The following is a 24,254-nucleotide window of genomic DNA, read 5'->3' as shown; positions in this document are numbered from 1 at the left end:
AGTGGTTAGCTTCTAGTTAGCGTTTTAGCTATAGCTGCTTGCTAGCTAACATTAGCGGTTAGCCCAGTGTGCGCGTGTGCTCAAAGCAGTCAGCCCCATGTTAGCTAGGTGTATCTGTTATGACTATAGTCTATAATGTTTCCAAAAACGCACCGGACTACGACGTAAGGTTAGACATTTTATTTCATGCTCAAAAGCCCCTGGCTTGCACATCGCAGTCACGAAAGGGGCTAGCTGTGCACAACAGCACACCAACCCAACTGACGTTACCACAACACTTGACGGTACTTCACAGCACTGTCGTAAGGCCACCGTGCCGTCTTAAAGGCACAGTGAACACCGTTGTGATGCCACTCAGATGCATACACAACATTGACGCGGCTTGACAACCGAGGTTCAAAGTTAACTTGATTGATTGAAAACTTTATTAACAGATTGCAGAATGGGTACAATACAGTACGGCTCAATACACACAATTGTTAAGGGGATGCAGACCAGAGAAAGACTTTCGTCTTGTTTACATCAGGGTCCCCCATTTTCAATTCATCATAACATATGACATACACGACATACAGATAGACAGTACTGCTACATCTATACATTTCACATCCATCTATACACTTCACAACATACTTCGTTTTTTGGGCAAATAAAGAAAGAATTTGTCTGAAAGCATTTCTTGTTAAAGTTTGGATTTTGTGTGCCCTGAATGCAAGATTCATGTCCCTTGCCAGTGACAGTCACATACCTATTTAAGTAATGAACTGCACTACTTGTGGTTGTTTTTAGAGATTTTAGAGACGTTTTATACTCGTGCTACAAGATTTTGGCCTGTGCTACAAAACTATCAACCTCTGTAGCACCAGTGCTATGTGCAAAAAAACGTACAGCCAGATGTCAGGTCAGTATAATCTTTAAATAAGTCTGTACAAATTAATCAGAATGTTGCTCAATGTTGGGGTTTAAGGTTGAGGGACGGAGGGAGGGGGTAAGAAATGGAGTTGAAAAAGGTGAGAAATAGAAAGGAGAGTAGAACATGTTTGTTCATTTAAAAGTATTACAAAATGTTATGTATATGTTATGAGGTGGTGAGCACACTTTGATTGCCTAAGGTTAAATTCATGATATACCATCCGTTGCCAGCTCTATTTAACATGGAGAAGTTCCCCTTCTTTGCAGGGCTATAACTTTTTAAATTCTATTGCTAGATTGCCATTATTAGGGCCCATTCAAGGTCCTATATGTATTGTTCATGGTGTAGCAACGTTAAACTTTTTCATTCACATATTCATACTAAAATATGGTCTAAAGTATAAGTATGTTTTCATCTCTTTCTGCAGCTTTCTCCAGAACGTGATTTATAGCCCCAAATGCATTATATTGATGATGAAATACAGTTTGGTAGGAATCTGTGCGAGATCAAAAATTTCAATTGGACGTACTTCTAGAAGTTTCTACGTATCATCTGATGATGACCGGATGGGCGGGGGATCGTTTATAATTCCGTGGGCAGCGTTATATCATTCATCTAGTGTGGGTGATATGATCATCAGAGCAGTTTATATCGAACACGTTAAATAATAACGCTGAATCTTACCGTATCTTCCTCGCGCCGTTAGACGATGAGCGTGGAACTGAAATATTCCTATTATGGGATGTAGAAATACGCGATCTATTTCCAGGTTGTATAATAGTTGTTACAAAGGGTCAGATTAAACCGAATATATGTATTTATTGATTGATATATATTGCATAATATTTGTATATCGTTTGATATCCCTTGTGTATTCTTTGTACATATACACGGAATATCCCTTTAACCTACTACAGACCATAATATTTCGTTCTCTTATTGGATGGCGTGCCACCAGCGCCAGTGTCTTACCCCCAGAGTCGAGTTCAAAGCTACCGTCAAGGCTTGTCTCAACATGCCCGGTTCTGCCCAGGACTACGAGACAGGAATAAGGCTGGTACTAGTTTGTTCCCCCAACATATAAATATGGCGCAGGTGAATACAGAAGTAGTTCAGTCCGCAGTCCGTTCAGTTCGAGTTCGAGTTACCCAAGTGAAGCCTCACCCACTATGCAACGTGCGGTGAAGTAGGGCCCGTATTGCCCCAAAATAGAGTCTTGTTTTATCCTAATACGTTTGTTCAACGTATCGTTCGCTCCTTACTAGTAAAAGCCTTCATCACGAGTCAAAGACCAAGTGAAGTGAGCAATTGTGCGTCTAAATAGAGCACTTATAGCCGCGTGCGAATAGGATAGTGGAGTATCAGAGCTTGATTGAGTAACGTCAAGTTCAACTTGGTTGGTGTGGAGTACCGCGCACCGGAGGATCTACACCGGGGAATGCAGACCCCCTCTCCGGCTGGATTATTATTCTTATTGCTTTTAACCATGCTGTTGGAGCGGAGAAGAATCGTCTACACCCACTGCTGTGGGACCTGCCCGTGAGGACCATCATTCGAGCCCGTCTCTATTGGAGAGGCTGACCGGCTTCCACCTGTGCTGCGCGCACACTGGGATTACAGTCGCTGCCTTTCGTCTGCCGAGCAGGGAGTAATATACCGCCTCCAGGAGCCTATTGAGTCCCCGCTGACCCAGACCTTGCATTAGAGCATTGCCTCCCCCTGCTGGCTTACAACCGGTGGGAACCCTCTACCAGTATCCCCTGCTACCTTACCAGAGTACAATAGATATAATTCCTAATATTCAGGTTGTATTCTTATTTCATGCGTAACCAGAGAATGGACATTCATTATTGATTTGCCTACGCACATTCCTTTGCCTTATAAGCGCATTCAAGTAAAGTATATTATGTACCTTTTGCTGCAATAAATACTTAAAGACAACTTTGTGTAGAACCGATTCATTGTGGGGAAGTGTTCTCATCATATACTCGTGTACGGTATGGCCAGTATAATGTACATAAGACGGTAGTGGTTTAATGATACCAATACTTGATTAATACAGTCAGGGAATTGTACCCCTCAGTTACAATTGGTCCTTCGAGCCCCGGATAAGAATTAGCGTAATATTAATATAATATTAATATTAACATGGCCGATGATGAACACTCCACAAACGGTTCTCCCGAGCTAGAACGCCCGCAGCGCAGACGACAGCCACCTCCCTATCTAGAGGCATACACTGTCAGTCCAATACCTAGCTTTAAAGGGAAGTTAAATGCGGATAAAATAACTAAAGCGGATAGTAAAATTATGTCCAACCCTACCGACCAGGCTACCCCGCCAGTAGAGACCCCAGTGGGTTCTAACGTAACTGACCAAGCTCACGGGGGGGACCAGGAGGGACATGACATGACTTTACCCCCAGACAACGTCGACGAGGTAGTCCCCGGAGAGCTCCAGGATAAAGAAAGCCCTCCCGGGATGGAACCCGACCCACCACAAGAAGAGACGCGCACCCAGGAGATGGATCTCCTCGGTACGCGACAGGAGAACGGATCTCCAACAAGTACTGCTGGGAGCCGATCGCCTCGAACGGCGTCTTCCCCCAGCGAGGCGGACAAGATGCTGGCGCAGGCACTCATCGCCACCCTGGCAGCCTCCACCGAACGCGATCGACTTCAAGCGCAACAGACGCGCGAGCGCGAACATTTTGCAGCCGAGCGAGAGCGCTTCCAGGCGCAACAAAGGAGTGAAGACGACCGCATAAGACTGGAGACCAGACGCCTTCAGACGGAAGAGAACATTGAAAGAAGCCGCGCCGATGCACAGCACGCCGCCGCCAATGCACAGTGCGACGTCGCAAATGCACAGCTCCACGCCGCCCATGCCAGCGCCAATGCCCAGCGCGACGCCGCCAACGCACAGCGCGACGCCGCCCAGGCCAACGCCAATGCGCAGCACGACGCCGCCAATGCCCAGCGCGAAGCAGCGCGCGACGCAGCCCATGTCCAGCGCGAGGCAGAGCGCGACCGGCTGCAGGCGCAGCTGATGGACAAATTGGTTGCCATGGCGACACCCCCTCTCTCCGCACGGAGCTCCCGGAGATCGTCACGACAAGGGTCTAGGACGCATTCCCCTACCCGACCAAGCGACCCGGGACCCCGCCAACAGGAGGATCCTGTCCACGTCTCCGAACCCCCTCCCCGGCCGGTCCATACGAGACCCAGCAACCGGGAAGAACCGGACCACGCCGAGAGACTGAACCGAAGACTCCAGGTCCTAGCAGAGGAAGAGGAGGAGGAAGAGGAGGAATGTCAAGCCGACCAGCAGCAACGTACTCTGGACCAGGAGGCCCAGTACAGCCCCGACCAGCAGCAACGTACTCTGGACCAGGAGGTCCAGTACAGCCCAGAAGTCAGCCCCGAGGCCCTGCGCTACAAACCCCCGACTCAACTCACGGGTGAGTTTGACGCACCGCCAGCCCCGAGGAACAGCACCTGGGTACCCGACCTTCGGTACCCACCAAGCACCAGCCCAAGACGACACGCAAGAGGAGACTCGCCTAGGAGGCCTCTCCCCCAACGCTCACCGATGTGCCAGTCATCCATGGCATCGTACCTTGGCACACCGACGTTCCCGGACTTCACACACGAGAACAGAGCACAGTACACAGAGCTACGAATGTGCTTAGAGACTATGCTGTCCGACGTACCAGATGAACCGTACAAGTAGAGCTGCCGCGGTATTGATTATTTCCTTACCGCACAAATTTGCAAAATATTTCCTACCGCCGCGGTTATTATCACACAAAAATTTAAAAAAAAAAGTTTGAATGCATTTTTTTTTTTAGTAGTAGTCTACTCTTTATAGCATATAGCCTGCCTCTAGTCTAAATGTCTATTTTTAGAGGATGACTTTGCAGCATGAATATTGTTTGGGATTCGGCAAGCACGCATTAGTTATTGAAAGTGAAACACGGATTCGAAGTTTACCCTCTGGTCGTGCGCCGTTCACTCGGTGTCGCGGGCAGGGGTGGTTACCCCTAACCCCCCCGACCCTTTCTTATTATTATTACTATAAAGTTACTACTTTATAATAAAGGCATTCGTTTTGTGGCATTAACATTATATAGTTATACGTTCAATAACATCAGCGTATTTACCGGACAATAGCAAGGCAAGCAATACTCTATTCATATCTCAGTTCCTTTCTTTGCTCAGAGCGTGCTGAGTTGTCCCATTCTGCGGTCTGTTAATAAAGTTTTCAATCAGACAAGTGTATAGAACGAAGGGCTTTTATTATAACATTCGTTGCAGACAGTAAAATCATTATGTCTCGTTTAGTACTCCTTAGGAGCGATCGTAGTCCACTCCGGCGGAGAGTTAAAGCTAACGTTATTAGCCGTGTTGTGATGATCTGACATTCAGGAAGTAAAAACCTAATACGCGCTTGCCGATTGGTGGTAACACACTGCATGACGCTACAACGTGTGACGCGTCTCTCTTCTGACCAATCAGTGGTCTGCAATGTTTCACGTGACTTTTCTGGTACCCAATAGGGTCGCTTGGAACCTCGATAGATGAGTAGGGTATATCTGCAGAGCCGCAAGCCCAACGAGAGGAGGGTAATTTATTATTATTATTATTATAAAAAACAGCGGTGATGCGGTATTCAGCCTACTCTGCGGTGGCCGTGATGTAACAGCGATACCGCGGTAATGCGGTAATCGCGGCAGCTCTACGTACAAGTATGCTATCCTACTCAAGCACCTGAAGGTGCCCAGAGCGCACAATATAGCGCTGGCATATTCCAGCTCTACTACCCCATACACCGCGGCTCTAGTAGCCCTCGACCAACGTTATGGACGCATATGGGACTATGTGATACAGGAGATAAGAGACATTGACCGTCTCCCCCCAGCCAGAGACAACAGAGCATTAGATGACCTCTCTATCAAGGTACAGTCCCTGGTAGGGATGCTGGGGTCCCAAAAGGAAAAGGGTATCTATGAACTGTACGCTAACTCTATTGTAGAGAGGATATTAGAGAAGCTCCCTCCCGCCCGACAAGAGCGCTTCAGGCGGCAGAGAGACCACCGCGACCCCAACGGTCCAGAGGCATCCCTCCTAGACCTATCTGAGTTCCTCGCCAGGGAGGTCAGTAGCCTACGACTCGACACGTTCGTATGGAGTGGACCAAGCCCAAGACTCGGACCTCGGGGATCAACAGATAACCGTCGGTTGGTGACCGTTATGCACCAAGCCGAATCAGTACCGCAGCACAGGAACCACAACACCCCCTCGACGAAAGAGGACCAGTGGAAGATTGAGTGCCAGTACTGTGAGGGAGAACATCGGCTGTACCAATGCGACACTTTCGGGAAGCTGACCACGGACGAGGTGAGTCAGTGGATCAAGGACCACCGCCGCTGCTTCCGCTGCGCGCGCAGCCACCTAGCAGCTGAGTGCCGCTTGAAGAAGAAGTGCAGCAGGTGCGGTGGCACCCACCTGGAGGTCCTGCATGACATCAACAGGCGTCAGCCAGGACAACAGAGTGGGCCCGTCGCGGTAATGTACCATGCCGAGGCGGTGGCACCAGTACCGAAGAGCCACCAGACCGCTCCCTACTGTACCTACTGCGACGGCGGACACTGGCTGGCACAGTGCGCCGAATATAAGACACTGAACCCCGTCCAAGTTGACCAGTGGCGTGAGGCGGCCCAGGCGGGCGCCGCTTACCGCGCAGCACGGTGCGAAGCCCACCAGAAGATCCAAGGCAACCGACCAACAGGAGTGCTCCACATTGACCAGCAGAGCGGGACCCCCCGAGTGCTCCTCAAAGTGGTCAGAGTGCTCCTGAGCTACGAGGACAAGGTCCTGGACACTTACGCCGTCCTGGACGATGGGTCTGAAAAGACTCTCCTCCTCGCTTCCGCAGCAGCCCAGTTGGGCCTGCGGGGTGTCAAAGATACCATGACCATACGCACCATCAGAAGGGACCAGAAGACCATAAAAGGTGAAAGGGTCTCCTTCAAGATAGCAGCGGTGGACCAGCCCGAGAAGCAGTATAGTATAACCAACGTCTTCACCAGCCACGACATAGGCCTGTCTCAGTACACCTACCCCATCCCACAGCTGATGGCTAAGTATGTGCACCTACGTCAACTACCTATACCGCTACCTATACAGCTGTCTCTGCTTAGCTAATTAGGTGGGACTAATTAGGAGGCGGCTGTTACAAAGGGTCAGATTAAACCGAATATATGTATTTATTGATTGATATATATTGCATAATATTTGTATATCGTTTGATATCCCTTGTGTATTCTTTGTACATATACACGGAATATCCCTTTAACCTACTACAGACCATAATATTTCGCTCTCTTATTGGATGGCGTGCCACCAGCGCCAGTGTCTTACCCCCAGAGTCGAGTTCAAAGCTACCGTCAAGGCTTGTCTCAACATGCCCGGTTCTGCCCAGGACTACGAGACAGGAATAAGGCTGGTACTAGTTTGTTCCCCCAACATATAAATATGGCGCAGGTGAATACAGAAGTAGTTCAGTCCGCAGTCCGTTCAGTTCGAGTTCGAGTTACCCAAGTGAAGCCTCACCCACTATGCAACGTGCGGTGAAGTAGGGCCCGTATTGCCCCAAAATAGAGTCTTGTTTTATCCTAATACGTTTGTTCAACGTATCGTTCGCTCCTTACTAGTAAAAGCCTTCATCACGAGTCAAAGACCAAGTGAAGTGAGCAATTGTGCGTCTAAATAGAGCACTTATAGCCGCGTGCGAATAGGATAGTGGAGTATCAGAGCTTGATTGAGTAACGTCAAGTTCAACTTGGTTGGTGTGGAGTACCGCGCACCGGAGGATCTACACCGGGGAATGCAGACCCCCTCTCCGGCTGCATTATTATTCTTATTGCTTTTAACCATGCTGTTGGAGCGGAGAAGAATCGTCTACACCCACTGCTGTGGGACCTGCCCGTGAGGACCATCATTCGAGCCCGTCTCTATTGGAGAGGCTGACCGGCTTCCACCTGTGCTGCGCGCACACTGGGATTACAGTCGCTGCCTTTCGTCTGCCGAGCAGGGAGTAATATACCGCCTCCAGGAGCCTATTGAGTCCCCGCTGACCCAGACCTTGCATTAGAGCATTGCCTCCCCCTGCTGGCTTACAACCGGTGGGAACCCTCTACCAGTATCCCCTGCTACCTTACCAGAGTACAATAGATATAATTCCTAATATTCAGGTTGTATTCTTATTTCATGCGTAACCAGAGAATGGACATTCATTATTGATTTGCCTACGCACATTCCTTTGCCTTATAAGCGCATTCAAGTAAAGTATATTATGTACCTTTTGCTGCAATAAATACTTAAAGACAACTTTGTGTAGAACCGATTCATTGTGGGGAAGTGTTCTCATCATATACTCGTGTACGGTATGGCCAGTATAATGTACATAAGACGGTAGTGGTTTAATGATACCAATACTTGATTAATACAGTCAGGGAATTGTACCCCTCAGTTACAATAGTATATACGTCCAAATCATGTTGTTTATCGAGTTATTGGCAACGGATCGCTATGTATTGTGTCAAGATGGAGTCCCGGGACCTATAGCGAGTGCCCGGAAGTAATATGGACGATCACCACTTCATCCACATGACTTCCCGTTTGGGCTTCTGCCGATCGGCCACCAGATGGCGCTCTTGAACCGCTAGAGGGTTGATAGGAGGCCAGCACTGTGTCTCAGGGCTGCGGAGGAAAAATATGATTTCGATCACAGATTTTTGAAATATTGATATTAAAGACGAGTTAGGGCGTCCGCGGCAACTGGCTAGGAAAGACGCCTAAACACGTTTTCGGCACTTAAAGTGTTAACATTACACTCTGATTATTGCTGTGATGTACTTTTATAATTAAATAAATACATTTCATATACATTTGAAATGCATGGTTTGTTGTGTTCTTTATCAGTAGTTTATAAATGTATGTTTAATAAATAAATAAATTAATTAATTTAATAAAATAATAAATGAATTTTTTTATCCACTTTTTCCTCCTTATTTTTCTCCCATCCCAATTTCGTAATGCCAATTCTCCCCTCCCCTGTCTTGAACGTTGCTAGACTATGCCTCCCACTGGTTGGCTGTAGTGAGGATAGAAGCCTTGCATCACGTGTCCCCTCCGGTACACGAGGAGGCAGCCTGTCGCATCTTTTCACCAGACAGCGCGGACTCTCAGTGGCGAGGAGTAACGCGTGGGAGGCTCACGCTGCCCCCGATACTTCCTGTCTCTGCTGTACAGGCGTCACCCAACCGACCTGAAGGAGTCGCTGTCCACAATGTCCAATCCCCACCCATCGACTTTCCACCCGCTACCTCTGCCAATTGAGATAGTATGACGACTGGCCCAAGCCGCAGGCAACGCTGACTCTGGGAGTCGAGACCGGAGTCTCTTGCATTGGTGATCAGCGCAATCTCCGCCCATGTTATGGCAATTCATGATGTATTTTTGTAAGTTTGGGTCCCGGGGAAACACCAAATTTCTCTTTTGGGATTAATCTAGATTAAAATGGCTCAACCTGCCGAAGGCATTCAAAATATGTGTGTTCTACCCAAATAATGACCAGAAGTAAGTCCTTACTTTTTCTTTCCTCCTTATGTTTCTCAGGCCAGGTGGCCCATTACACCATGAGCCCATCTCCCGTTTCCAAAATGCATTACAGACTGTTTGAAAAAGCTGTTTTGCTATGATAATTGGTAATGAAATATCAAAATAATGTTCAAGATGTACTTGTGTTTAATAAGTTGTTTTATTCAGAAGTTAACACAAATAAATAATATTACCAGTACAGTACAGTATCTAGCACTCTCAGGAGCAAAACAGAAAGAATAATTTCAAACTTGAACTATGTGACGTGGCTTGAATAAACTGCTCCAGTGGAGTTGCTCAGTGGCCAATGGTGTCAACTGTGGTTGTACTGGGCAGCTCCCAGGTGTGAATGGAACTGTGTGAATGTGAAGCAGGGCGTTCCTGAAAAAGAGCATCTGTGCTCAGAGAACCTACCCTGGGTAAATAAAGGTAAAATATATATATATATTTTTTATTTTTTTTTTTTTAGATTAATGCGTTAATTATATTATCGCGCGATACTAGTATAGCGTTAACGCAGCACGTTAACGCTGTTAACGGCCCAGCTCTAATATAAATACAAAAAGGAATTTTTAAAATGAATATTTTCTTTCTTCTGAGGCTCACAGGGCCTTCTCTGAATACCTTGAAGGCCCTGAAAATTCGCCATGATTCTACCATGTAGGAATCACTGGTTAACATCACTATATCTACCATGTAGGAATCACTGGTTCTATATCGTATCAGCGTCAATCTGCACATATCTCACTCCAGTGACGTGCACTGAATAAAAACTTCACAAATGCACCTTTACATACCAGCATCCGTCTGGCCACACCCCCATCTGCTACCTATATAAGCAGGGGTGGGGCCACACACTCATCTCCTTCTCAAATTTCACCCCAAGAGAGTGCCTGTATACCAATCACTTAACGTGGGAAAGAAAGTATTTAGCTGAAGAAAGGAACAAGGAGATACGTTGACGTTATATCTTTATTTTCTCTCTCACTACTCTCACTATTTGAGAAAATACGGCGATAATGTCTTTGTCACTGGAGTGTCTGGAAGATTATGATCATTCTGACCTCCACCGGCTTTTTCATATTAGGGGCTCGCGTCGCTGATATACTCCCCACCTGCAGTCCTCCTTGCTGCGGCTGGATAGGTATTGAACCTCCGGTTATACAGCTGGACTGTGGGAGGCACCGGCTGTTGTGAGAAACTGGTTGCTTCCGAGCTGGGTGAGTAATGTTTTGCTTGCGAGCGCCAGTTGTCTGCTAATGCTATGGGGGTTAGCTGACAATTTTACGAAGGCCGGCCCCAGATTGGGGTCCTCTGCTCGGCCTCTTAGGCGGCGGACGGAGGGTCCTGGTCTGACGCCCATGATGGTCAAACTAGTGGGCCGCGACCGAGACCTGGTTTGAACCCGGGATTCTCTGGACAAGCGGATGCTTCTCTGTCCCGTGCAGGCCCCATCTTTCACATGAATGTGAGAGTACACCCTAAAACACGAGGAAATGTGGGTATGGATCTTCTTTATCTGTAGTTCCATGCTCAAGTCGGCTGCAGCCCGTATCGGAATTGTGCCGACTCCGCTGTATGTCTGGTAAATCACAGTTGAAAACTGTGTTTGACATTTCTTTTTCTCTTCTCTCTTAGGATGAGGAGGGTTTCAGGTGGCGGCCTGTCTGAAGTGTGGCTTGTTATGTCAGTGTACAGTTCAGGTGATAGCTGCTTAGCTTGCGTGCTAGTTGTGGCCTACTGTTAGCCAGTCAGCTGTTAGCTGCGGCGCTAGCTCGTTGTGTTCACTAGGCTAGGAAACGTTAGCTTGTTGCTACACTGTCGGGGGCGGCTGTTAGCTTAATGCTACACTGTTGAACGTTACTGTGAGTATAACATGCCTTAAACACTGACTACGACGTCATCTTTGACAGAGGATGTTAGTCGACCCTACACCGGGTGCCATGCCAGCGAGGACTTCGTCAACATGGAGAACGGCGGCTGGGTGGCGTAGCGGACGTCCTCTCGGCCTGCGCTCAGGGTGGAGGTAGGAGTCCTGACCGGACTTTAAACACTTCTTCTTTCCTTCCCTTCTAAATGTTTTGTAATAACGATGTTTTCCAAAACGTGTGTTGCTGCAATACATTGAGGATACGACACGTGTTGTGTGTGAATTGTCTTGTCACTGGTATAGCTTCTCTCTACATAGAAAATCGGCGTTTGTTTTTTACATGTGTAAAAATTTACTGGTTAGTTGTAATGAGAACATGTGTGTTCATGTAACGTTGTAACATGGGTGAACTCACAACTAAGTGGGTTAATTAACCTGTAAAGCTATGCTTAGTGACATGTGATTGAGGAATCCTTTTCTCAGCCTGTGATGACAATGAACAGCATGTTCACATTAACAGGGGTACCTGTTCAACCTGGTCGTATCAAGGGTAAGGTAGGAGGCCCCCCCCGGTTTTTTCCCTGGGCTTCCCCCCCCCTCCTTTCAGACATGTTTGTTTACAATATATTGTGTCACTGTGTTTGTGGGGATACGATGTAACCCTCAGCTTAAGCTGCTGGGGTTGTGCGTCTGCTTGAGAAGCGATTATTTTCCTAGGGAAAAGGTTGTTTGGTCACTATCATGCTTAGCAAGGCCTGTGGCCAATACGTAATCAAGGACTTATGTCTCTCTCGTTATGAAAAACGGCGTTCCTCTGTAGTAAGAGTGTACTTTTGCCATTTTTTGTTGTGATGAAGGGTTGTGTGTGTCGTTGAGATCTACAACTGGGTTAGGTTTTGGCCCACAGAAGCACATGTGTAAGTCTGGTACCGGGGCTCTTAAAGGGGCCCTCTCTGTTCTGTGTTTTTTTCCTTAGTAAAAATCAGATAGCAGGTTAGCACATGAGCTATGTGAAGCTGTTAAATGCTTCATGTAGCATGGATCTGAGTCATGGCTCTACTTTGTCATTACATCGTATCAGGGGTGAGGGGTCGTAAAGGGGTGAACTGGTAAACCTTTCCTCCCCTTTTCTGATTGGTCAGGGGTTAAAACCCCCTGTCCTTCAGGGTTCCTGTCACGTTGCTGTTCGGCACGTTACAGGGTAGGGGGGGGGGGGGTTTCCTGGTCCCACGCCCTGAAAGATTGGGCGTGTGCACTGCGGAAATTCCCCCGCCATAGAGTACGGCCTACACACATCTTGCCATAGCGTTAGCAGTTTGTAAACACAACGCACGTTTTAACTATGGTAGCCCGACGCAGCCCGCAAGCTAATACTGTACAGTCAATGAAATGTCACCGTAGCTACTAGCTACTGTAGCAGAGGAGGAAATGGGAGTATGAGAGGCGGGGTGTTTAAAGACAATGATAGGCGTTTATTCAACATCCAAGAAGGCTAACATACAACTGTGTTTTACTAACTCCAACCGGGACTATTGCCGCTTTCGTGCTGCTTGTTGATGTTATGAACTCCTCCTAACGTGACCGGAGCTGAAGGTGCCACACGCTAAAATGTCCGTGGGGACCCGCCGCCAACCCATAGATAGTTCCAACTCACCGAATTATGTAATCCACCACAGTTGCACTCAATATTTAAATAATGTTAGTCTAAATAAATGTAGACAGAAACATAATAATTTCAAGCAGAAAACGAATCTTTCCATTAAGAACTGACAATCAGGTAATTTAAACATGGTTGACATTGTTTTTGTGTGTTTATATTAATTAAAGAAAGGAAAGTCTAGTGCTGGCTGAGCATATTGTTTGTTTGCACTACTTTGACAAATGTAGCCTATATTTTTCAGTTCAGTCTTTGTGTGCCAAACATTATTTAAGGCTGTAAACACTGTAAACCTTTTATTTTATTTTTAATAAATGAGAAGCATGTTTAGATTTGAGTGTTACATTTTTTTTAATAAAAATTAACGTATATCGAACTGAAAACCGTGACCCCAAAATCGTGATACGAACCAAACCGAGTGTGTATTGGTTCAGAGCCTCCTCCTCGGAGAGTCCTAACCCAAGTGTTACATAGCTCATTTCTTTTCAATCTATACAGCTCGCGTGGGAAGTCTCTCTGGGGGTTCCCCGTCCTCTCCTTTTTGGAGTAGGTGGACGGGGTATTGTTTAGGGTTTCCCTGACTCCTCGCCTTACAGGTCTGTTGAGTCATGGGTTTCCCCCCCGTCATAGGGGTACGTCGCTCACCGTCCCCTCTTATGAAGTGTGGTTGACGGGGTGGTGTTTCCCTCAGCCGCGTCGCATGGGACCCATGTCCGTATTCTTTTTTCTTTTTTCTGAAAAAATTTTAAATAAAAAAAGCGGCTTCTTGTCGTTCCCCAGGCGGCTTGGAGGAACGGTATCTGGTGTCTTGTTAGACTATCCATTGATGTGTTTGGGTCTCGACGCGAGATCAAGAGGGTGGTTGATTCCCTGGTGTGTTGGAGTGGAGTCAACTCCCGGGTTACCCGGTTGAGTGTGCCCCTGCACGTTCATGACGTCTGCCAATCGTGTCAGCCTTCTCTGCCTCGGCCCCTCTAGAGCATCAGGGTTTTTTGGTGGAGGCTTTGACATGGTGCTCAACAATGCCAGCATACGCCCCTTCCGCCAGGGTGCTGTTTTCAGTTGACCCCTTTGGCGCCTGTCTCGTCCGCAGTGCTCCAGGCTCGGGTCAAGTGCCTGCTGCCTGGATTGAGGGATCGGCCTCTTCTGGAGGTCGTCTCCCCGGTGCGCTGCCTGCTCCCACTGTAGTGTAGCCTCTTGAGTGCTTCGAGTTACAGCCATGCTGACTGCCTGAGTATGCCAGGGTCAGTGTGCCAGGCGGCGTGCTAGTGGGGGGAAGGGCCTGCTCTTGGATGGGCCCTGTCCGAATACGCTGGCGATGTGGGGGGCGGTGTCACTAGTGACCGCCTGGTGAGGCCTTGATGCTGTGGCGTCATTGGCCTCTCCGGGCCCCCTTTTTCCGGGGGGATCCAGTCCCGTCTGGGTCTTCCTTCGCGCTCCGCTGCTACGGCCTTGCCACAGGGTTGAGTTTGCTCTTGACCCCGTGATTTTGGGGGTGGTAACGAGGTTTGTTCCTTCCGTTCGTTCCCTGGTGGCATGCGGGTTGTGCGTAGTCGTGGGGTCAAGCCACGGTCTGCTCACCCTGTGCGTTGAGTTGCTCGAGTTCCTCTTCGCACGGTCGGATCAGTCTCCCTCCCGTCCTCCAATAGGGAGGGTATCCCTCCATTAGGGAGGGTGGGGGGGCTCGGTCCTCCCCGGTTCTGATGGTTGTGGGGGGCCTCAGTGGGGTACATTTGTCGAGCTTCAGCTCCCGCTCAGCTCCTGTTGTGCAGATTGACGCTGAGCGGCAGCTAATACGATAGGTTATGAATATAACCATAGTTCTATGAGTATTAGTGAAGCTCAGCGTCTAGACGCCACTGCGGCCTTTGATCTTGCCTTGTGGTGAAATGATTGAGAAGGAGATGAGTGTGTGGCCCCACCCCTGCTTATGTAGGTAGCAGCTGGGGGTGTGGCCAGACGGATGCTGGTATGTAAAGGTGCATTTGTGAAGTTTTTATTCAGTGCACGTCACTGGAGTGAGATATGTGCAGATAGATTTCTTTAGGTTCTGGTTCTAGTTCTATTAGTGTTTCTAGTTCAGCCTAGCGGCTCTATTTTGTGCAAATCTTTTACAAAAAGACATTTTACAATGTCCTTTTTAGATGCTGAGGACCAGATGACTGGACACTTTCAAACCTTTATTTAAACTCTAAGGCAACTGAGGTTTCCATAATTTACAGTCACGGCAAGTGTACATACAGAAATAAGCGGGGGCTACAGTGGCTCGGGAGGTAGAGCTGTCGTCTGGCAATCTGGAGGTTCTCGGGTTCGATTCCCACTCCTCCCGGGCAGTGTGTCGATGTGTCCTTGAGCAAGACACTTAACCCCGAATTGCTCCCGATGAGCAGGTTGGCTCCTTGCATGGTTGCCTCCGCCGTCGGCAGGCGTGCGTTCCTGAAATCAACTGGGGTTGCACGCACCTAATGGCGCCACGCGCGCTCCGGGCGCGTGCTCCCGCGAATGCGCATAAATGTCCCCTCGCTTGAGCACAGACTACAGACAGTGCCTAATTGCCTCTATGAATGGAATGTAACACTTATCATTCACAACAAGTTAGGTGTGAATGTATCTGAGAACGTATTTAACACACCTGACGACCGGCGCTATTGATATGCAAAGTAGCCCAGGTGGGTAGGCTACTTATAGCGAGTACTTATCTTACCCTGGGCCTGCACGGAGTGCAACCCCGTCCCATGACGAACGCATGCCTGGCCGTCTGTGTGTGAATGTGTGAGTGAATGGGTCAAATGTGAGTAACAAATTGTAAAGCGCTTTGGATAAAAGCGCTATATAAAAAAGCAGCCATTATAAGCAAAAGCATATAAAATCATAACAATAAAACAACAAGACGAGGCAAAAAGCAAGGATAACAAATAAATTAAAACATGTACAATCTGATTGAAAAAGGTTGGAGATTAAGGTTTTAAACTCTGCAACAGGGGGGAGAATCCCAAGCTTTAAGGAATGTTGGAGTTCATTTCATGAGCTAAGGGGGCGTTATAGTGAAATGCAGATTTACCCTGTTCCAAGCAAACTCTGGGGACCTTATATTAAAGGAGACATGTACTATAAATGTCATTTTTCAGTCTCTAGCATTGTATTATAGTAATAGGAGTTCGTATCAATGTGTTTTAGTGTCTAAATACCATATTGGGGGATTGCTCTGATTCAGCTCAGATCATTTCCTTCTCCAGTAAATTAGGCCATCCTGATTTGAAGGCCTGAATGATGTTACTCAGGCTCTGGGTAGCAGACAGTGATGTGATTGGCTCTGTGGTTGTAGCTAATGCCCGCCCACAATCTACATAGACTGACTGTACACAGCGAGTGGAAACCACTTCCTCATACTCTGCGTGCACTCTGGAGGGAGAGAGAGATAGAGAGCATTCAGGAGCACTTGGGGGGGGGGGGCCTGCCGCGCCACACACACCTCCGAACGGGAGAGTGATAGAAAGAAAAAAAAGGAAGAGAGAGGGAGGAATGGAGGCCCCCCCGAGGGGGTCTCGTGGGCCTTACTCGGAAGACGGGGCAAGGTAGGGGGTCTTCCCCGCCGTGGGGGCTGGGCCAGTCCAACAGGTTTGCCCAAGTCCACATGAGCCGGTTTAAGGCGGTCTATGGAAATGTGTTCCAGCTTCCCGCCCATGTCCACAACAAAGTACTTGTCTCCAGCCTCCTGGACACGGAACGGACCGTCGTATGGAGGTTTCAAGGGGTCCCGGTGGGCATCGTGACGGATGAAAACATATTCGTCAGCGTCTTCAAAACTAATATCAGGGTCACCAATGTAGAAATCGTCGGAAAGGAGAGACGCACAATTTCTATCTTGCGACAACACCAAGTAGTGTCATTTATTATCTTTTTAGCACAAGTGACCGCTGTCAGATGAGATCTATGCCGTGCTAAACTCTGACAGCTCGTCGTCACCAAACATTTGATCAATGACATTCCACCAGCGCGTCTTCTCTAAGCCCAACCCCCAAAACCAACCTCATTAAAGTGACAGTGCCCCCTAAATACATCAAAACAATCTAATGGTGAATTATGTCCATAGCACCCACTACAATGTAGTATAAGGAGGTAGCCATAGGCGGCGGGTATATAAGGCCAGGCTAGGCTATGCCTACCCAAAATATTATGCTGGGAATTTTTAAATGTATAATGTGCGCAGGCTGCTGGCTATTGTGCGTGTCTTGTGCTGCAGCCCGCTGGCCGAAGTGTCAACGACGAAGGTGTCAGTCGGCTAGGTGGCAGCGTTTAACATTCCAGGTACAGTCAGTAACCAATCACGCATAGGCTCAGGTTAAATAATGTAGCCAATCACATCATTCACATGATCATCCTGATCCCGCAGGAGGAGTAAAGCAAACATCTGCGTTCTGAATCTCCGCCCGCAGATCGCTTTTTTAGCGAACACCAGCGCACTATTTTGAGTCAAATTTCAAAAGCAAAATGGATATACGGTATTTTTCCAAGGCATATAAACAAAGTAATTTAGAAGCTGCACCGGGCTGCCCCTGGGCATAACTACGGATCACCTGAGGCTATATGTTGCGTTATCTTGGCAAACAAGGGCTTGCTCTAGAGGACATGAGTCCGAGTTCATCAAATCGTGGAAACTTTTTAGAGCTACTGTATGTACATTGTTTCCAAAGCATGATGAGATCTAAATTACGAAAAACGTTCCCTTCATTGCTGTCAGCACTGCAACTTGTGATTAAAGTTGTGAACGGTCTTTCTCAGCAATGAGGCACATCACATCCAAAACTGGCAAAAGAACAACAATGCACCAGTCTGCTTCACATTGAAAGTGATCTCACAGACAAAGTTAAAGCAGAAAAGATCATTGATGCCAAGACGAAACGTCGCATTTTGCTGCATTAAGGTAAGACGATGGTTAATCTATTATTGGATGCCTTCATTTGAACACTTAATTTGCACTATATATTAAATGAGTGGGGCTCGCCTCGCATAGCCTAGTGGGTGTGTGTATCTGACAAAAAAGGAAAACATTTGCGGCGCTTCGCGCGATATAGCCTACCCTAATGTCCGGTTCGCCTGAATACTTTAGACAACAAATGTTTGTTTCCGCTTAACCGTTTAAGCTTAACCGTTTCTACACTGGTTAAGCTTAGGCGCTCTTTCGAAGTTGGTTAAGGTTAGAGTTTGTCTTAGAGCATGGCGATAGAACGCCTGCCTTGATTCCAAACTCTAACCTTAACCAACTGCGAAAGAGTCGCCTAAGCTTAACCAGTGATAAACTAGGCGTTAGGTAGTTTGCAGGCTGTTAGACCCGGAAATAGGCGCCGAACTTGCCATCCCACGATTGGCGCACATGTCACATGACCTGGCCAATCAGAGCGCAAAACTCGAACGCGGAAACAAACATTTGTTGTCGAAAGTATACACGCGTCCGGTTCACGCGCTGCCTATGGAGGTTACATACCAGTAAGGGCCTTAAAAATTAACAAATACCAGTGTTTGTTGCGCCTCTCCGTCAGAGAGGGCCAACCAACCAGAACAGTAATCTAAATGGGACAGTACAGGTGATTGAATTACTCTACTCCTTACGTAGGACGTTATATGATATTCTGTACCCGAAAAAAACTAAAACAAAAGGCTGGCTGCCACAAAACAGTCACATCTAGAGACCTCAAAACCTACTCTAGCGAGGCCTTCAACCTTGAACTGGAGAGTCTGGACTGGTCAGATGAACTCAATGGTACACTGGTTGACGAAACATGGCTTGGTTTCAAAACCAAATTCTCAGCAATACTAAACGACATGGCCCCCCTAAGAACCACCAGGGTAAAAAATCGCGCTGAGCCGTGGATGCACTCCGAAATACTGGCCGCTATGAAAACCAGAGACAAAAAATGCTCTGAGTTTCGTAAAAGTCAGTCAAAGCTTACTAAAAGCACGAGCAGTGAACTCCAAGCCCACGTGACTGAACTCAAACTAGAAAGAAACAGACTAAGAAACGACGTAAACTCCATGATCAAAACTGCAAAAAAGAATTTCATCAATGACAAAACTGAGGAAAACAAAAACAAACCACGTGAACTTTGGAAATTACTCAATAATCAACTAGGATGCAGTAAAAAACTTAAAACCAGATTCTCAAACATAAACATAAAAACTGACAACACGCTCATCACAGACAAGCTGGATGTAGCCAATTACTTAAACATTTTCTTCACAAACATAGCCACAACACTGGTAAACAAACTACCCTCCCACTCAGGGCTTTATGGGGTAGAACACATAGTAGCTTTCTACAAAAACCTAGGGGTCCGCAAGGACGACTTCAAGCTGGAAACGGTAACAACAGATGAGGTACTCAATAAACTGAGCGCCCTCCAACCTAACAAGGCCACTGGCCATGACAACATCCCCTCCAAATTCCTCAGAGACTCAGCAGCCGCCATCACACCAATCATCACACACATAATAAACCTCTCCATAAAACAGGGACACGTCCCCAAGGACTTCAAAATTGCGAGGGTGACCCCTCTGCACAAAAAGGGCAGCAAATTAGACCCAGGCAACTACCGCCCTGTTTCTATTCTCACCTCCATCTCGAAAGTCATGGAAAAAATTGTCTACGAACAGGTCGAAAAGTACCTAGCGGAAAAAAATCTAATCTACGAATTCCAATCTGGCTTCAGAACATCCCACTCCACTGACACATGCCTTCTCTATTTGAATGACCACATCAAACAAGAGGTGGACGCAGGCAAATACTGCGGCATGGTCATGCTGGACCTACAAAAGGCCTTTGACACGGTCAATCACTCCATTCTGATTGACAAGCTAAAAGCAATTGGTTTTGATAGTCTATCAGTGAGCTGGATGCAATCCTACCTTGAGGGGAGGGAACAGATGGTGGAGGTAAACGGTACCCTATCCCCCCCCCTCACAGTGAGCTGTGGTGTTCCACAAGGAAGCATACTAGGACCGCTACTGTTCCTAATTTATGCAAATGACATGTCGTCAGCTTGTGACTGCAACTTGTTCCTGTTTGCGGACGACTCAGCCCTGCTGGTCTCTGACAAGAACAAGTTACAGGTTGAAAAAACCCTCAGCTCGGAACTAGGCAGAATCTGCATATGGCTCGCTGATAACAAACTATCATTACACATGGGCAAAACAGAGTCCATTCTCTTCGGTTCAAATAACAAACTCAGCAAGACCGACGGCTTCTCAGTTACAGTGGGTGACAATATTGTCACAAGGAAAGATGAAATTACCTACCTGGGGTCCATCCTAGAGGCTAATCTCTCCTGTGACAAAATGGCATCCAATGTAATAAAAAAAGTCAACCAACGAACTCGATTCTTGTACCGGATCTCCTCTCTGGTAAACAAGAACACCCTGAAGACTCTGGCAGGAGCACTCATTCAGGGGTACTACGACTATGCTTGCACCTCATGGTACCAAAGCACCTCAAAGGCGCTAAAAACAAAATTACAAACATCTCAAAACAAACTGGTCAGACTACTGCTTGACCTTACTCCTAGAACCCACCTCACCCCTGCCCACTTCGACAACCTAGGATGGCTTAGAGTAGACGACAGAGTACAACAACTTGCAATGGGCCTGGTCTACAAGATACACTACACGACCAAGGTACCCATGTACATGTCAAAATACTTCCCAAAGGTCAGTGAATACCACGATCACAACACCAGAGGGAGCTCCACAAATCATGTCAAACCCAGATTCGGCTCAAATAAGGGACTAAACACGTTTCGCAATTATGCCACATCAATGTGGAACGCCCTACCCAAAGCTGTAAAGGAATGTGGATCACTACCCACTTTCAAAACCTCTCTCAAGGGACACCTACGGGAGACTGCAATTCAACACTGGCCCCTGTAAATATCCTAACCCAATCATTCCAACCCCCTCCAATGTACAGTCATTTACCTAGTATGGTTTTGTCAATAGTTCAATGTACAATTGTGTTTGTTTGTACAGTGTCTCCTCCCCCCCCCCCTCAATGTACAGTGTTACTTGTTTATACAGTATGCCCCCCGCCCCCCCCCCCCCCCCCCAACCACCTCCAATGTAAATTACCCAGTATGGTTGTCAATATCCCAATGTACCCAACCCCCCCCACCCAACCTCCAATGTACAGTTTCTAAGTCAAATGTATATACTCCCTTTTCTTGACTCCTTCTGTATCACAAACAGTACTGTATTTGCAAATCTGGTATGTCATAAATGTATAGATGTAGCAGTACTGACTATCTGTATGTCATGTATGTCATATATGTCTATATGAATTGAAAATGGGGGACCCTGATGGAAACAAGACAAACGTCTTTCTCAGGTCTGCATCCCCTTAACAATTGTATGTATTGAGCCGTACTGTATTGTACCCATTCTGCAATCTGTTAAATAAAGTTTTCATTCATTCATTCATTCAGGTAACAGGAGCTGTATGTATGGCCTGTATCTGGCAATGCACTGTGTTTTAAACAGGCCTTTTCTGTAACTGTAACTTAGTCAAACTAGTGGGAACCATCCTTCAATAGGCCAGTGTGTTCTGAGTGACTGAAACTGTAGAGCTACTACAGAGAGAGACACACACACATCTAAACTCATACCCTGAGGGTAGGAGTCGGACATAGGATACACCTCCGACAGCCCTGTGTCTGTCACACACACACAGCCCTGGAGCAGCAGAGCTGTCTGACAGACACAAACCGGTTATATTAAAAACTCTTATTACATAAATTACAACCCCGTCGCCTTCCAGCTCCCGTCAACACTTTCATAAGAAAAAACAACAACAACGACAACAACAACAACAACATGTTTGATTACTAAGGAGTTTTGCCTATAATGTGATTTTTGGACACAACCAGTTGCTTGCAGCTTCGAATCAAACCAGTCTGTTCACCTGCACATCTAACGCTATCTTGAATAGCGTTTAATTCAAATCCATCATCAATAGAATATAAAGGGAGAATAAACATCCAACACATCTATTGTGATTTGTTGCTTACGGCGCCTTACGGACGGTACCGTGATCATATTCTAATTGTGGAAAAACGTCCTTCTCTTTTAGTGCTCCATATTCTTGGGAGCACTAAAATGTAATGCAAGCCAATAATACATTACATGTCATTTGTACTTGCTTTTAATCTGCTTTTCCTATTTCTTGTTTCCTGTATTGATCTTATTTTAATTGATTTATTCGTGCTATCTATCATTTCTTGTTTTCATCTTTGTTTAATCCATCTATTTTAGTTTTCTCGACGTAAATGAGCGAAACCTCAGTGTCCCTCGAGTTTAAATAAAGGTTGAATGAAGAAATTCAGCTTACCTTGTGAATTAACTCAAGCGGCTGTTCCTGCGGCGGAAAACTCCATTGAAGCGATGAAAACACACAGACTATACCGGCGACTTCTGTCTGTGCGATTGAGGTTTTTGACCCTGGTCATCAGGCGGTGAGGAGAACAACTGACCCTCTTTCACGAGTCCACGCGCCACCTGCCTGTTCTCTCAGGCGACTTCAACGAAGCGGTGGGTCAAACTTCTCCTGCTGCAGAAGGAAATCACCTGCGTGAACAGGTAACATAACACTGCTGCAGGTAGACTCGTTACAAGCCACACCCCGAAACACACACACACACCTGCTGTCAAGATCCTACCGTCTTTCACCCTGAGTTTCAATTCAAGGAAAACATTCCCACGTCCACTTCATTTGACATATTTAGTGCAGTGTTGTTTTGTTTTTGTTTTTATCTAGTTACCATGTTTTTATCTGTCCCCTGCTAAACATGGCAACCATTTTCCAAAATCGCAGCCACCTGCTGTTATTTGACCAGTACGTCAGGTTATCTAGTCTGACTCTAGACCACCTACAATCTTGATTCTGGAGGCTAATCCTACATTTACAAACAGTGCTAACAACTACCTAACTACATCGGCCATTCAGAGAACTAACTAAATACATCAAATATTAGCACAATTGCGGGAAATGACTTATGAGTATGCATAATAGTGTTTAATATGGTACCTTATGTAATATGTATTTAAATATATGTGTACTGTTCATAATTAAATAAATAAATTAAGTAATTAAATAAGTAGGTTGAATTAACCTACATGTCTAGCTTGATAGCTAGAAATGTCTGTCTAATTCAGCACGTGATCCATTGCCTGCCAAGAAGACCAAAACTCAAGCATTAGAACTGAATGAGGTTTGATTGATTGAATTGATTGAAAACTTTATTAACAGATTGCAGAATGGGTACAATACAGTATGGCTCAATACAAACAACTGCTAAGAGGATGCAGACCAGAAAAATACTTTTGTCTTGTTTACATCAGGGCATTGAAGCAGCATTCCGGCTTCACAATGCCAAATGAAGCTCTTGCAGACTGAAGTACAACAAAACACAACTTCAGAGTCATGAAAATACAAAATTACCCAATAAAGATGATCCAGAAACCCACAGGTTCACCCGTCAGAGCAGTTGACTTGAACATCATTCAACAGAGATATGCAGCAGAAAAACCTGTGCATAATGCCTCAAGAATCTAACTTAACATTCTGTGTAAGACAGTGTGCCCTCAAATTACAGGACAAACCCCTCCTAGCCAAACACAGTGCTGGAGACCTCATTGCCCAAGAGGCTAAGTACCATGTTCAGTGTCTCTCTGTACAATAGAGTCAGGGACACAAAAGCACAAGAATCTAATGTAGATCATTTAAACCACGGCATTGCATTTGCTGGACTTGTCTCCTATATTGAAGATGTGCACATGGAGAGTCCTCTTGTTCTTCTCTCACTCAGATCTTGTACAAACCGAAACCTTCGCCTACACACATTGACATACTGCACATTGGACTTGCTATTCATATTTCCATCACCCATAGAGTTAAGCATCAGCCAGCCATTTGAGCAGGTCAGATAGGGTCCATAGTTCCAATCTAGCAACATTTAGTCTAGATGGAAATAGGGGTCCACGCGTCGCGCACCCCCCGAATTTTTTTTATGCCACCTGATTTTCCTTAATCCTTAAAGTGTCTACTTTCAGAATCTGAATAACCCAAAACCGAAACATTAAAATTTGATGTAGCGAGAGTCATAACCT

At 46.5% G+C, this 24,254-nt stretch overlaps 1 protein-coding gene across 3 annotated transcripts in view; it reads right to left on the bottom strand.

The window, feature by feature from the left end:
• The window catches only part of LOC311241494 (nesprin-2-like), a 292,203-nt gene extending 269,556 nt beyond the window's left edge, over positions 1-22,647 (bottom strand). For all 3 annotated transcript variants that reach the window (XM_084330341.1, XM_084330343.1, XM_084330342.1), the window contains exon 1: positions 22,477-22,647. The gene's annotated coding sequence lies outside the window, so the exon portion shown is untranslated. The remainder of the gene's footprint in view (positions 1-22,476) is intronic.
• Positions 22,648-24,254: the final 1,607 nt, after the last annotated feature.

This window comes from Notolepis coatsorum (genome assembly GCF_963971535.1).
Source record: "Notolepis coatsorum genome assembly, chromosome: 1".
Lineage (NCBI taxonomy): Eukaryota > Metazoa > Chordata > Actinopteri > Aulopiformes > Paralepididae > Notolepis > Notolepis coatsorum.
Note: the sequence above shows the minus strand (reverse complement) of the source record. Positions and strands in the feature narration are given on the sequence as shown.